The sequence below is a fragment of the Falco biarmicus genome, chromosome 4, assembly GCF_023638135.1.
Source record: "Falco biarmicus isolate bFalBia1 chromosome 4, bFalBia1.pri, whole genome shotgun sequence".
In the NCBI taxonomy this organism is placed as follows: domain Eukaryota; kingdom Metazoa; phylum Chordata; class Aves; order Falconiformes; family Falconidae; genus Falco; species Falco biarmicus.
Genome location: NC_079291.1, coordinates 111857570 through 111873534, shown reverse-complemented (window position 1 = coordinate 111873534; position 15965 = coordinate 111857570). Strand labels below are relative to the sequence as shown.

At 43.6% G+C, this 15965-nt stretch overlaps 1 protein-coding gene across 12 annotated transcripts in view; it reads left to right on the top strand.

The window, feature by feature from the left end:
• Window positions 1-231: 231 nt before the first annotated feature.
• IP6K1 (inositol hexakisphosphate kinase 1) overlaps window positions 232-15965 on the top strand; it is a 39233-nt gene continuing 23499 nt past the window's right edge. For 4 of the 12 annotated variants that reach the window (XM_056335339.1, XM_056335336.1, XM_056335326.1 and 1 more), the window contains exons 1-3: window positions 232-363; window positions 969-1024; window positions 5375-5474. The gene's annotated coding sequence lies outside the window, so the exon portion shown is untranslated. Of the gene's footprint in view, window positions 364-968; window positions 1025-1051; window positions 1243-3463; window positions 3570-3594; window positions 4249-5374; window positions 5475-15965 lie in introns of those variants that run through there. The other 8 variants (XM_056335333.1, XM_056335335.1, XM_056335330.1 and 5 more) reach the window with 6 other exon arrangements.

The following is a 15965-nucleotide window of genomic DNA, read 5'->3' as shown; positions in this document are numbered from 1 at the left end:
TAGCCAATGAGGCGGCGCAGCCCGCGGGGAGGCGGGGTACCCGAGGGCGTCACGTGTGCCTAACGTGCGCGGCCATCCGGAGGCAGTCCGCGCACAGCAAGGGGCGGGGCGGCTCCGCGCTTGAGTGACGGCTGATTTGACCTATCAAAATGTCCAAGATGCCACGGGCGGGCGGGGTTTGGCTTTGGATTGCCGCAAGAGGCAGCGGGCCGGGCTTTGGACGGCGCGGTTGCTATGACGGCCAGCACCGGGGCTCCGCCCCCGCGGCTGCCGCCATCTTGTTGTTGATTCGAACAGCAGGGAGCGGCGGCGTGGGGGGCTCGGTGTCGCCAGCCCCCGGCTGGGCAGGCAGGGCTGGCTTCGGTGAGCCGTAGAGGGCGGTGGTCCGGGGCAGGGCTGAGGGGCGGGAGGCAGGGAGGGTTGGGCTGCGCACGCTGCCGTAAGGGAAGGGAGCGAGGACTGGGCGCGCTGCCGTGAGGGAGGGTGGGAGAACCGGGCGCGGCCCCGTGAGGGGAGTGGGGGAGGGGAGATCTCGGTGTGGCCCGCTTGAGGCGGAGGAGGACCTGGCGCGGCCCTGCGGAGAGGGGGGGGTACGGTACAGGCGCGGCCCGTGAAGAGTCGGGGTGAGGCGGGGACCGAGCGCCGTGCGGGGGGGGGAGCCGGGGACGGACCCGCGGAGGGGGGCGGAATCCAGGCGCAGCCCCATGAGGCGGTAAGGGGGGGGCTCGGCGCGTCCCGGTGCTTGCGGTGTGGGGGTGAGGCGGGGGCGCGCCCCCGTGCGAGGCCCGTATGGGGCCCAGCTGGGGCGGGAGGGCGTCCTCCGGCGTGGGGAGAGCTCTGGGAGCTGGGCTCGGCAAGGGCAGCCCCGCGGGCGGCGCGGTGCCTGGGCAGGGCCCTGCTGCCCTGCCGGGGCCGGGCCCGGCAAGCGGATCTAGCGTCCCCTCCCTTTGTGCCCTTCCCTTCTACAGAAGCTGCGCACAGGAAGGAACTCGGCAAACCACGGTGGTAACATGAAACCAACATGGTGAGGAAGCTGGTGGGGTTGGGGGCCCCTCCTGCATGCCAGCGCACAGCCACCCCTGCGGAGGAGGGCGTGTGGGCAGGCTTTGGTACCCCTGGCTACCCCAGTGGCTACTAGAAGGTGCCTGGCAGTCCCCGAAGGCAGACGTGCTTGTGGGTCTGCAGACCTGAACTGTAACCAACCTTCTCTGGGTTTTCCAAGTCGGACTTGGATTATGAGAGGTGGTATTGACTGCTGTTCAGCTTTCAGTTACTCTGAATTTAAATTGGTGCCAGTCTCCACGTCCCTCCATCTTAAATCTCTGAATCAGCAAGGCCCTCATTTTTCTTTCCAGCAATATGCTTTAGTATGTGCTGCCTTTCTCGTTTCAGCCTGTCTTGCTGTGTTTCTGCTCCCTCTGCTTTTTCTCCCTTCAGGATCATCTGGCTTAATTTGGGATTCAGAGCTTCCAAAGCTGAATTCCAAGATTGGCTTTTGCTGACAAGCACTGAATGGTGCCAGAATGGAACGGGCTTGGGTCTCTGTTAATTCTTGATGTAATATTTCTATAGTTGGTAGGTGTGTTTGTGTAAATGTAGTTTGTGGCTGATACACTGGCGTTTGTGTGTATGGTCAGATTTTCAATGGAGAAGAATACTGTATTCTTGTTACATACTGCTGAACTAAGACAATGATTTCCTTTTTACAGAAGTTCTGTCAGGAAGTTGGAAGTGTTTTAGAATTAGATATGTCAGTTATTAGATGTTGTCAGTGTAACCCTAAATAGATCTGTTAGGAACATCTTAATACTGTGTAATGGTTCTTTGTTTTGAAAATTGAGAAATATTTTTTTTGTGGCTGAGTTACGTTTAGTGCGGACCTAAGGTTAAGTACTTTTTTTCAGAGCTGGAAGGAAAGTGTATGTTGTAAAAACGTTGTGAACTCTGTATATAGCAAGCCAACGTTGGCTTGCTGTTTCAGCTGTGTAAAACTCTTGTTAATGTTTTGAATTGTCCTAATGCTAACTTTTGTTGTGATAGCATTAGGGAGTGTTTCATACCCCCTGCAGCGTTTTCACCACAACGGCTTCGAGGTGCCTGGATGAACAGCCTGTGCTATCCTGGTTAGAGCCTGTTAGGCAGATCTGAAGTGTCCTTTTCATGTCAGTGCTTTTGTTTCCTGTCTAATAAGGACTTTTGGGAGAGTGGGGGAAGTGATCCTTGGCTCCTTGAGGGGGAAGCTGATCATTACCATAGGAATCTCTGATGACCACAGGGATGGAAAGAGTAGGATATGCAGGTAGGGCCCTCTTCTGAACAGTGTGTGTGTCTTTCCTAGGTTCGTTTCTGCTGTTTATCCAGTAGACACCTTGTGGCAGTTTTGCATGTTCCATATGTAGGAAAAAGCAAGTGAGCAAAAGAGCACTGCTGAGATGAGAAAGGGGACAGTTTCTAGATCTGCTTCCAGTCGCCAGTTGTTTCACCTTCCATGTGTAACTTCACAGTCACTTTAAGCTCATGTCAGTATAGACTGCAACCAGCAAGGAAGTTCTTGCATTGTCGCTGGTGCCGGCTGGGGTGTTTGTGCAGATGGGTATCAGCGTTCCCCAACTTACAAACTGATCAAACTGAAGACAGACTGACTTTTTTTTTCTCCCCAGCTTTGTGGGTGCTTAAATGTTTTTGTTGATGGAAGGGCAATGGTAGGAACATGGGGCTGGTGGTGGAATGGGGTCTTATTCTCCTTCAGGGTAGCCTGCGCTGTGACTGTGAAATGGTGTGATAGTGTGTGTTTATATGTTATTATAAAAATATAATTTTAGAATACATATTTACATATATTTAAAAATTAAATGGAATGGTAGTGTCCATGCTTCTTTCCTACTACTTTTGTGGATAGTATCATTGTGTGCTTCATCAGGATGACAGTACTGGGCATGTCCTTCTTATAAAAATATTCTGGAAAGCGAAATCGGTGTGCTTTGGGATCCCCTCTTATGGCACATTGTGTAAGTCAGTTGACTTGCAAGTTACCCTGTATTGCGTTGCATGTAGGGAGAAGTCAAGGTTAGAATAGCAAACACTCAGAGGTCAAAAAATGCCCGGGCTGAAGTAGTACCTGCACCCTTAAGCTACTAATTAGTCTTCTGAACAAGCACTGTGATTTCTTCTTAATCATGCAGTTGCATGCTATTCTCATCCCATCTCAGCTGCCTGATTTGTTTCTTCTCTCCTTTCCTCCCCCACATATGGAGCTTATTCATTTTGGGTGAAATTATTAAACTCTGAAAATGTGACTTTATTGAGCTTGACTAGTGCTAGATGATGAGGCTGGTACGAGCTTGGAGCTGTTTGTTGACCATCTGCTTACAGGACATGTTCAGTGGATCATTAAATGTTTGTAAAAAGGTTTGATGGCTTGTCTTTTTAGATTTCAGTTTTTAGTTGATTTCTCTGTGTTAAGGTTGTTGTGGATCTGTTAAGTTCTGACTGGCACACTGGGGCAGGAGGTGACACTGTCTTGTGGTTTCCATTGGAATAAGAAATCTGCAGCCCTTGCTCTGGAGAAGGTATGTTTCTTCCGTCTGTCGTTGAAATGCAGATACTGCAGCCACAGAAAATCTGACGGAGACCTTGTTTGGGCATTGCATTGTAACCCAGGCACTTCACTTGCCGCTGTTGGATTCCCCCAGTCTGTCCACTGGGAATTAGCTTGTAATGTGTTTGAGATATGTGCGTCAGTTGTATTGATGCTGGGATTTATAGGCACAGAACTTAGTATTGACAGAAAACTGTGGCCTGATTTGTTTACTCTTGCGTTTGACAGTGTCGCACTCAGTCTTGGTGCTGGGCAGGGTTTAGATTTGAACTTGACTTGCAGAGTTTGCGTGTGGCAGCTCAGCAGAGCTATGGCTCTGCACTTGCTTGTTTACATAATGTGACTTGCCTAGGAATGACTGCTTTTATTCCTGACTTCTCAGTCTTTGAGAAGGAACGTGTCAAAACCAAACCTGGTAAATACAAGGGGTCCCTAGTGAGCTCTGAAATGGTGAGCTAGAGAAAAAGAGTGAAAGAACGGAAGAAAATGCGACAGAAAACTCTGCAAGAGTCATGTCAAGTATTTGTATTGCTTGCTGTAAACTGAAGGAACCCTTCAGATATATGGAGGAGCAGCTACCAGTCTCCCTCTTTTATATTCCTGATGTGACAGGAATGCAGAGCAGGATGCTGGCGAGTGTTTAATATCAGGTTTGTTGCTGCTGTCGCAGGGGTGGTGGGAGAGGAAGAGGAAGTGTTTGTGCATGGCTGCTTAGTTTCTGTTATGCAGGCTTTGCATGTATGCAGTGCTTGTGCTGTTCTGATGTGGCAGCAGCTGTTATTTTTGGCTTTCCCTGCATGCTGTTCGGGTAGGTGTACTTTGTAATAGATGCAGTTCTCTTAATTGGTGTGTCTGTGCTTCCAATATAGTCCCCATTGGTGTGATCTGCTTTGCAGCTAGTACTAAGGTGCAAGTCACTTGCCTTCATTTATTTCTGTAGGCTTATCTATATGCATTTTGAGTGGCACTGTGTATAAAAGACAAGCTTCTTTAAGCTTTCTTTTACTTTGCATAACCCTCATGTCAGTATGTAGTCAGTTCTGTTTACGGCATGATTTTTATCCCTTTCTCTGGGAATACAGGAATAAACCTCGCTATTATATGGTGTCTCACTCTCTGTATAATGCTATCCATGTTAGTTGATACTGGTGCAATTGCTTCTATTCAAAAATAACATGGGCGTAGCTACCATAATTATAAGATCTGTGTCAACTAAATCTGATAAAAGCAGTGAAAAAGGTTATGAAATGTAATGTGCCTGTCCTGGTAGGATGTTACTACATGCGTTTGAGAGCTTTGATAGATAAGCTGTCTGTGATTTAGCTTTTGTAGTTAGAAAGGTTATCTCCTCCACCAGTTGTCCTGCTTCTTTGCCAAACACTACCTCCCTTGCTGGGGCCTACAGCAGTGCCTGTTCAGCTGCCACAGTTCAGTATACTGTGCTTCAACCTTTCTTCATTAATACCCATCAGTGTCTTGTGAACCAGGCCAGATACAGAACAGGCATGCTTCTTGTTTTGCTCCACCCGCTGGTTGGTAATCTTCAGTTGAGGGGTGGAGGAGGCTGTTGGGGGCGGTGGTCCCCTCGGCTCCAGTGGTACATTTGGTAAAGAGCTTCTGTGAGAGCACTTGCATCCTGAAAGGAGCTCACTGTGGTTCTGGTCCCAGGCTTGAGGTGAAGTGTGCTCTCAAACATTCTGAATTGATGAGCTGGTAAAGATCTAAACAAAAGCTAATTTAGCACTTGCTAACTCGTTTCCATACAACGTCTTGCAGGCTGACTTGCTTCTGGTGTCCTGCTCCCTCTTGATTGTGAGAGGTTGGCTCCATATTCCAGTGACTGCTCAACAGAGAGAGCTTGGGTGACATCTCTAAGGTAACTTTTTTCTGTTTTTCCCAGAATACGTACACAGCCACCTTAAAGAGCGTGCAAAGAGAAATAAGCTGCTTGCTTTTTACCTCCCACTTTGTAATTTTGCTCTTCAAGTAAGTATGTGTAGATACGGTTTGTGGGAGGTATGCTCTTACGTTTGGAGGATACTACAGAAACACCCAAGTAGGTGCACTTTGACAGAGTGAAGAGCACAATCCTGTCTTGTTTTCGTTAACTTCTAATCAAATTAGTTCTTTGTAATAAGAACTAAGCTTCCAAGACTTGGAGGCTAACTCTTATGCTCTAGCAGTTCTGGCCATTTAGGTGCCTGAATTGCAGCTGAATTATCTTAAAGTGATTCCAGAACTCTTATCATTGTCTGGTTTTTATTTTTTCCTTCCTGTTCTGAGGTTAGTTTGAAAGATGATAGGCTGGCTTGATAGTCTTCCAGGCTGAAAGGGGTTACTTTGTGCTGTTCCAAGTTTGGAAGAAAGTCTAGCATATCCATTTTGCACCAGTTCTTTATCAACAAAGATATGACTCAGTAGTAGTAACTGTGGTATAAGTATTTTTTTGCCAGCTGACTCAAATGACCTCGTTTTCTTGAGACACCACATGTTTAAATAGTAGTTGTGTTGCCTAGTTTGCTTTTCTGTTGCACCCCACCAGGTAATGACCAAAGATGCTGAGCTCCACAACTACCTTCCTGGGGCCGGGAAGGGAGACATGTGGTGCCTTCTTTTCAGGGGATACTCCTGTGTCTTTGACTTAATAGTTCACCTTTAGATCAGCACTATGTATAGCTCATGTATTCTACTGTGGCATTTTTTTTTACCCACCCTGTCCTATGCTAAGCTGCATTTTCCCCATTTTTTTTAAACTGCCGGAGTGGGTTTATGCAAAATATCACGTCATTTTAAATTCTGATTAGCATTGTCCACTGTTGGCATCAGAGTATTGTCAAGCGTTTCAAAAATTGAGTTTAGAAATCTTAGAAAGGCACAAGAACATAGGGCTGGCTGTTTGTTCTGTGTCCTTTGACAGTACTGTCTAAGCAGCTTAAGCACGTGTGGGGAGGCAGTCATGATCTCATTACAGCTAACTATAGGCGATAAGCAGCTTCAGGCACCAAAATCAGTGCACCAGTGACTGCAGATGTCAGTGAGTTATTTAAAGCAGGAAGGATTTGGGAGAGAAATCTAGAGGCCTACGTAGTCCTGTGTTTTAGTGGCTGAATCAAACCAAAGAGTGACTTCAATCAAAATGTTGGAGCTGTTGCAGAAGATGAGGTGTTGTGCACTTGTGTTGGTTTGAGTACTCTTGTGGATTCTAAATAATACTGGTGAAGTCCTGGATCTTCGGAAGGCCCTCACAACACTTGCTGCCTAGTGGAAGCTATATTCCACTTCTCTGAGCTGTGGTCTGTGTGCAAAGCTATATGGCAGATCTGAGGAAGGTATGCCTGTCAGATTCATGGGGGTTGACTCTCTCACCCTGCAGATGTAGGGGGGGAAAAAAAGACCTTTTAACTTCGGTCTCGTGAGGGTGTCCCAGAAGAATTGCTAAAGCAGTCTGAAGCTCAGTTGATGCTGAAACACTGCATATGCAGGTTTTTTTAGTAGTTTCTTAAACAAACGCTCCCACACCTCCCACAATAAAACCCACATCAGGTTCATCTTGAATATGAGGATTTTGCATGGATTAAATGTGACCGTATTCAAAATGGTTATGGATACCCTTTTGCAAATATTGTAAGGGTTTGCTTCATTTCCCATTTGGACCAAATATTCTAAGTGGTTTTTCTTATGCTGTGCAAGTGGCATTTTCTTTGGTTGGGTACAAATCTTGTTTATGTAATTGCAGTCTTAATATTTCGCAGTTCTTACTGCAAGTGTTGACCTCAATACGCGTATTAAAATTTTAGGGTAATGCTTATTGGTTCAGATTTAGCTTATCAAGCATGCTTGATGCATCTTTTATTTCTACAGAGCTGAGAGAAAACCTCTGACACCATTAGTCAGACTGAATAAGTACTACTGTTCCGTACCATGTGGAATGTGAATAGTTTTCATTTGTTCTTCTTCAAGCATATGGTATATTTTTTTCCTGTAATAGCATTCGGAATTTCTGGTTTTCCCCTCAATTATTCTTACCTGTGATCTTATTTAGCTAAAGCTATTTCTGTTCCTGTGGTCTGTTCATTAGTCATGTAGCATCCTTGGGACTGATGCTTCCATATGTATTTCATCAGTTGAAATGTTGAAGTGAACCTATTAACAACTTGCTTTGCTTAATAGCAAAGATCAGTAGTCTTAAAAATTAATTCTGAGTTGTGACTGAAGCTCCGCTCAGATATTGTTAGTTAAAATAGTTAAGGGTATTGTATCATTCATCAGCCAAAAGTAAACCAAGGTATTTATTCACTGCTGTAAAACGTCTTCTGAAAACCTGGCAATTAAAGTTTACAAGTTAATTGGGAAGCGTTTCCAGGCTTTGTGTTTTTTGTACTTCATCCTATTGTGACATGACAACCAGAAGAAAATTCAAAGCCTTTGAAAAATTATGGTGAGGTCAGTGTCCTATGGTAGTGAGCTTGCTGGGCTGACTCTCATGAGTGTAAAGCAGTTTCTATTGTTTCAGGTTTGCTATCATTTGCAGTTAGAGAACTGTGTTATTTTTTACCCATAGTGCTTGTTTGTATCTTTCAGTCTGAGAAAACATGCTTCTGGCACCTGTTACCCCACTGTATTGAACTGGAAAAGAAAATCGAAGAGTAAATTTGTTTTCTCTAGCTATTGATGGTCCATGATGTATTGTAACCCAGGTGGCTGTGAGAAAACATTTGATTTAGCAGACTGATGTGTGTAGAAGCTGCAACACAGTCTTACAGTATCTTTAAAGGAATGTAAAATGTGAAAAATCAAGGTAACTTTTATACACTTGAGACAGACCTGCTATTAAAAGCAAACTTGCCACAGTCTATGTGTCTTCCAAAAGAATATGTACTGTGCTTGTTTAGTGTATGGGGCAAAAGTTATTTATTAATTTTTATATATATATATGCAGGTGCAGCACTTGATTTTTAAGATGCAAGCCAGTTTGAAAATAGATCAGGTTTAACAAACTATTTTATTTTTGCTTTACAGCTCTGTTACTTAGCCAGTGGGCTCAGCTGTTGTAGGTAGCACTCTAGAAAGCCTGTTGGAAGGAGCTTTGAGCTCTACTTCAGCAGCTTAACATTTAGATAAGATACTGGAAATTTGTGACCTGTAGAGTGTTTACAAGAACTTCTTTGCAACTGCTGCAGTGAATATGAAGTTAAATATAGACTTCAATTGTCTGATTCTTCACTTCATTTGAAAAGGCGGCGTTTCCAAACTTTCAGAACAGAACTGGCTGGTGTGGTAGAGGATTCCAGGAAGTCTGCTGCCCAGTGGCAGTATATAAGGAGAGTAATAATGAAGATTTGGGATATTAAAGGTCCTTTTCCTTTGGAAGGAGCTTAAGAAATACAGTAGGGTGAATTGTGTTCGGGGGCTGCTGCTTTGGCATCTAGGAGCTCCCTTATCCTTGAATATTTCTTTTTGCAAAGCCAAAGTTACATTGGATCCCTTGGGAGAGGGAGGCTCGCTAGAAGGCGGTACCAAAGGATAGCAGTGCTTGCTCCTGGTTGGGTAAAATGATCTTGCAGAGATTTTTAGATGTTAAGTTTGTGGGGTTTTTTTCCCTTCAAAATGCATAGCATCTTGTCAAGCTTGGAGCTGTGACTAGGCACCCAATTCATGTATCTTCTGAGAAGATAGCCTCAGGTTCAGATTGCCTTTCATTTTCCCTCAAGTGGCTGGGGGTGTCTCTGTTAATTCTTTGCCCTTTACCTTCCAGAGCATCCTGCAAGCCACAAAACAATCCCGAGGTATTTTAACAGCTTTAAGATTTTCCGTATGAGTGATTGAGAGTCTTGCAGATTATGCTGATCCCCAGAAGAGTAACAGGATAACAAAAGACCCAGACTAAAATCTCCTCCATGACCCTGAGTTGTCATGCATGTTTTGCCATATTGGATTTTTTTAGTATCACAAGGGATTAAGAGTTTTCTTGTATGAAATTATCTTCAGAGTTACAGGTAGTCTCAAACGAAATCTGCTACCTTAGCTTTAAGGGTCATCAGATAATATATATTTTACCTAAATTAAGTACTAGCTTTAGTGCACTGCCTTTGTCTAAAATGTTTGTTATGACAGAATCTTGAAGTGATTTCCCATTCAAAACCTCTAAAACAAAATGTTGCACTTTATCCCTGTATTTTCTTGCAGGATCTGCATTGAGATTTTTTTTTTTAATTATTTTTCCTAATGTGGAGCTCAGATTTTTTTCTTTCCTTCTCCTCTCTGTGTTTCTGTTTTTTAGTGGGTTGACCATACAAGAGAACGTACTGTATATGAGAATGTACGTTTGTTTGGTACTTTCTCATGATAAAAATCACAATGTAGTGTCAAGTCGGGAAGTTAGAGCTCATGTTTTCTTGCCTGTGACCCTTAAGAGTCACCTGCTTAGGAAAATTAAACTGATATCAAGTAGGGGGCATGGATTTGCAGCGTGATTATGTGGCTTTAGCTCCCAGTGGGCATGCTTATAAGGTCATTTCTGCTACAAATGCTTGGGACAGCTGCATTAATCAGTATGTTCATCCTTGCCTAGTGCAGCTCTCCCTTAATGTAGGTACAGTTACAGTGATAAACCCCACGCTTTTAAAATAAAGGTTTTTTTTCTGGGGGTATCAAGAAGGTAGACAGTGACATGAGTGCTTTCTCTTGTCATTGTGGCTAGCACCCTTTCCTAGGAAAGAATTAGGTAGATAAGTAGGGCCCCAAGATAGTCTTTTCCAGCTGAATTAATTTTTTGATCAGCGGTGTAAAAATAGAAGGGGTTGCAGTGGGAGAGGGAGGGCATCCTCTATCAGTTGGTCTAATAAAAGATTTTACCTGTCCCTACAAACCTTGCTATATTTATTCCAGAATGGGTGAATCACAGGGCAACCTGCAGTTGCCTTTTCTCATACAATAAATTAAGCTGTGTGCTGAGCATTGATACAGTCTGGAGTAGTGTACATCTGACTGCCTTGGATTTCTCTGCCTGTCTGACCTTTTTCAGATGCTTAAGAAAGCCCCAAATTTTACTAAATATCAGCGTCTCGAAACTATGTTAGCAGAGGAAACCACTAGATAACAGCTGCTCCTTGTGCTTTTGGCACTAGAATTTGTTTACCACAGTGAAATGAATTTGTTTGGATAATCTTACTTTCATGCTCTCAAGTCTTTCTGTGGAATTGATGTGCTCCTGGATTGTCTTTTTCTGTTTCTGCCTTTTGAGTGTAAAAGTTGCTAAGGCATTTGGTTCTTCCGCCAGACAGCACCACATTGACTTGAAAGAGGTGCCCTAATTTGTGTCTGTATCAACAAACTCAATTCAATTGATGGACTAGGACACAAAATCTTAAAATCTTGAGAATTTAATTATCAGGTAGGACTAAGTTGAAATGGGGTTCAAGGGGATCATGGGGAAAAAAAAATCAAACTGCAGTCTCTTTGGAACAGTATAGAGATGGTTTACTTGAATATCCTGTGTTTCCTTTCTGAAATGCTGTTTTGCTGGTGGCTGAAGTACACCTGGACTGAATGGTTTGACCAAGATAATTGAAGCATTCAGTGGAAGCACCAAACCAGTAACCTATTCCTAGCCCTTTTCTTTCCACTTGGATGACCTCAGATCATGATTATCTAAAGAATCTATTAACCAAATCAACTGAGCACTTTCCTGACCTGTTAAACTTCAGTAGAGAGATGTAAGAATTGGCTGTATTTCTCCTGGCTTTAAATATTTTAACAGCGTTCAGACAAAAGCTGAGCTGTCCAGTAAAACCGCATGATGCCATATGGGGCCTGCCAAATGTAAGTGTTGTCAGCTTCGCCATGTAGAAAAAGACAAGTGTAGCTGATGCAAAATGTTTGTTCAGGTTTATCTTCACAGTAAGACAGAAAATTCTAATCCGTGTGCCCCTCCATTCGGTCTGAGACTCAGTTCTGACTGCTGAAATGCCCTGGTGTATCTCTAGAGGCTTGTATATGTGAGATTAAAGTCCTCTTGGGTAGTGAAATTCCAGACTGTGTGAGGCTGTGAAGCTTACTGTTACTGCCTTGCTTTACATGGAGAGGGGTAGGTGGAGCTTATTCAGATAATGTGTTAAAGTCAGAGTATTCATCTTTTTGTTCAAAGCTGCCATTTGTGTGACGCCTGCAGTTTTGGCAGAACTTCCTCAGGTCAGGATGCTGCTCTGATGTGGTCTAGTGGTGACAAGAGGCAGAGGTGGAACCCACGCCATGGCTAAGCATATGCTTGTTTTCTGGCCACAAGTGAGAAGATGGGTGTGCTGATGTTTGCTTGTTTGGATCTTAGGCTTGTTCTCTTTCTAACAATGGGAGTCGTACTGAGTGGGCATTGCTACAGATTTCTTGAAGGCAGAGATTCTGTAGTCCTCAGTTCCTTTAAGAGAGCCGATTTCTTGGATTACTTTTATCTAACGCTGTTCATTTCTGTATAATTAATTCTCAGAGAGCACAGAAAAAGGGCAATGTATAGATATGAGGAGGAGATGGATCAGAGTGGTGTCACAGCCCATAGTGTATTGTAGGAATTGTAAAGCTGCTTTACAGTGAGCTTGAAGCAAACCAAATTAAATACTGGTTTTGAAGGGCCTTAAGGGCGAGATTAGCTTGCTTGTGATGGTTCTTCATGGCAAATGTGCATTTGGCTTTGATGCATAACTCAGACTTGATAGGTTTAAATCTAGATGTCCTAATTCCTAGGAAACAAAACATCTGTGCTGCTTCCTGAGTACTGGAGCCAGCTTCTGCTCCTTACCAGCTGACTTTGCAAAGGGAGGGGAGAGCACGAAACGTGTCATTGCTCACAATGTGCTCTTTGGATAGAGTTCCTGGATCTCTACTGCAGGGTCAGTCTCTTCAAAATGAGAAACACTTTTCTTCACGGATCCGAAATGGCTGTTTAACAGTAGCTGTGCTCTGTTCCTTTGGAAGTTGTCACAGCTGGGAGTGGGGATGTGGGGTCTTTGCTTAGCTTTCCTCCTCAGTGGCCCACATGCAAAGCAGAGACAAAGGAAAAGTGAGTATCTCCTTAAGTTTTCTAAGTAACAGAGTTGTGCAGGACTGCACTCTGGATGTGAAGAGGAAAGTGAAACTTTTTTTCAGTGCTGTGAGGTATGAAAATACATGGACAAACAGCATAATGTTTTCCGTGTTAGCAGAGGTAGGAAGAGACAGGTGGGAGAGTTTTTCTTCTTTGGCCCTAATGAGGTCTGTTTGGCTTTTGCATTTAAGATCTCAACATAAATGGGGTGGCAAGTCACTGCAAAGGCATTTTTTGCTTAAGTCAGGTTTGTCAGCAGCTTAATAGGACATGGTTTCCTTAACTTGTGAAGAAGGTTTATGAGCAGTTAACGGATATCGTGCAAGTTTTTCTGTAGTTGCTATATTTTCTTTTGTTTGTTTATTTTATTTTGGGGAAGTAGTGGAGATATTGGTGTAAAGGACAGGGGGTCTGCATTGCATATCTGCATCATGACCTGAGAAATGAATTGTCTTATTCACTACAGCTCAACTGTTATGACTTGTCAGGCTGTTTTTTGGCAGGCACAAGTTTGTCAGTGGCTTCAGTGTATGGATAAGGAAAATCCACTTTGAGTCTGTCTCTGCTGCTGAGGGAGATGTACTTACCAATATCCATGTCTTTGCTGAAGGGACTCCTGCTTGAGGCAAAAGCTCTTTCTGGTTTTCTTTGTTTGCCCAAGTAATCAATTTTATCATTGGAAATAGCTATTGAAGTTTTCAGATCCACCTTGTTCCCAGAAGGGGGCAGGGGAGACTTGTGAGTTCTGGAGTCTGATAAAATGTACTTTTGTTTGCATGTGTTACACTTCCGTGCTAGCTTTCAGACACAGCAGGCACTGCCATTGCTTTGGCAGTGTGAGCATGGCACAATGAGATGCCTGCTCAATGCCAGAAGCCTGCAGCAATGACCTCGGCTGCGAGCATTTTGAGTCCTTTGGCTCTCCTTTCTCTTGGGGAGTATTAGAACAGCTTTGAGTTTTCTCCTGCTGTTCCCCCATATCTGGTGCACTGAGGTATTATGCATGTAAAAGCCATGAGAATATGGAGTTGTCATAAAGCATCTCTTTTTCTATAGCTAGAGCAGTCTGACTAGTTGACATCTAAGTAAAAAATCTTAGTTCCTTATTCCATAGTCTAGATTTTTCTTAATTAAACCTGGAAAGAAACTTCTCCGTTAAACTTTCTTAGGGATTTTCAGGAGAGCCTAGGTTTGTTCTTTACAGCGCTGATTTTCCTTTGCTCAATTCATTCAGCCTGGCTGACAGCAAGGAGGAGGCTTTTTTTGCCTGACGTTTTAGAAATGGGGTCATGCAACTCTCCAGCAGGTTGGTTTTACATCCCGCAAAGAGATATGCGGTTTCTTTGACGACTTGGAATACAGACAGAACAAACTCTGCTATGTTAGTCTGCATTTCTGTCTTTGAATTTTGGAAACAGCTGCTTTCCCTCAGGACAGTGCATATTACAACATCCCTGATAATTATTACGTAGCTTCTACCTCTATGTCAGCAGTAAAAGGGTAAACAAAGACTGCTGAATGAGGTGGCGGAATGAGTGATGGTTGGCACAGATATGCTTGAGGTATTTGGTGCTTTTTATACCTAAGTCTTCAGCAGCAAGGTCTCCTGGGCTTGTGTGTTCAGAGGCAGCGTTCAAAGAGGAAACAGCAGTCAAAAGCAAATTAAAGCAGTGAGGGATTACGTGAGAGAATTTGAGCCATATGAGTCTATGGGGCTTGTGCCCAGAGGTGCTGAGCTGGCTGTGTGATAGTAATGCCAGTCTTGGTCATCTTTGAAAAGTCAAGGAGGTGCTGGGATTGTTTCTGATCACTTGACAAAGGCAAATGTTGCACTTGTCTTCAAAATAGACCCAAAAGATAATCCAGGGACCTACAGGCTGGTGAGCCTCGCTTCAGTCCTGGGGACAGTCATGAGTCAGGTCCTTTTGGTGCCCCGTTTCTGGGCACGTGAAGGAACCTGCCTGGGAACAGTCAGTATGGATTTACCAAAGGTAAGTTATGTCTGACCCACCTCATTGTCTTCTGTGATTAAAATAATCAGATTTGTGGATGAGGAAGAGCACTAGAGGCCATTTAGGTTAAATTTACTGAATGTTTTGATGCTGTCTCTCCCACAGTGTTCTTGCATACAAGTTGGGACGTTACAGTCTGGATGGGTGGAGTATGAATTCAAGCACATCAGGGAATTCTTAAGAGTAGATGGAGTCAGGGGGAGATGAACTGGTGATTCATAGAGCTCTTTTCACACAGCAGGACAATAGCTTCTGAAAGTAAGCTTTTAATCGGTCTTTTTTTCTTTTTTTCTTCCCTCCTGAATGTCGTTCTTTGCCACAATGTGATAAGAACGGATGGAAGACAGTATTTTAAGAGGTTGTCTGGGTGAAATTCATCAGTCTTGCTTATTATAGGTGTAGAAGATTAATCTGTCTTTTTCTAATCTGTCTTTTTTTTTTTTTTTTTGGGGGGGGGTGGTGGGGTGCAGGGCTGAGCGACGGGAATGTTCTTAAAGATTACCTTGTTTTGTTTTTCACTCAGTCATATGTGTATATGTGATAGCCACTGAACTATAGTTAAGTACAATACATGGCAGTTGTGGAGATCTTTGTCATACCTGACCTGAACTGCCATGGAGCGTGCATGTGGAATGCTGAGAGGTTGCTTTGAAAAGAAGAAAAGCAGTTGTTCAGAACTTTCCTTTTCAGCAGGTTACAGCCTCTTTGGGTTTGACCCACTTCCTGGAATAAAAGGTGAGCTGGAGGTTTTCTGTCAGTCCAGATCTTCTGTGTACTTTGATTTCTCTTCAGTGTTCCTAAAATACTAGGGAGCATCTGATAATCTTTGGGATTACCAATCTGGAAATAATACTGTTTCATTAGAGCTGGACAGGCTCACATATAACTGCTTCTGCCCAAGGGGCTGTAGTTGCAAAATTCAGTATATGATGCTTGCTTTGGGATTTTTTTTTTCATTTCCATTATTGCTGTGACTGCCCTGCTGCAGCCAGTGGTAGGCTTTGGCATTAAGAATTCATTTTAAGATATCTAGTGTGGTAGTGTGCTAAATTAAGGTGCCAGTTACAAGCAAAGAGGTTAATGGTCTTACATAATGTTTTCTTGAGGTTTTTGTCACTGCAGAATTAAAAATAGCAATTAGAAGTTCTGTTTCGTCCTAGTTGTGGATTTTTCTGTGGAAATCAATTACTGCAGCAACTGACTTTTTTTATCGAAGCTGTTTTTCCTGTTTTAAAAGCATCATAATTCAAAAGTTGAGAACTGATACTAAAAATCAAAG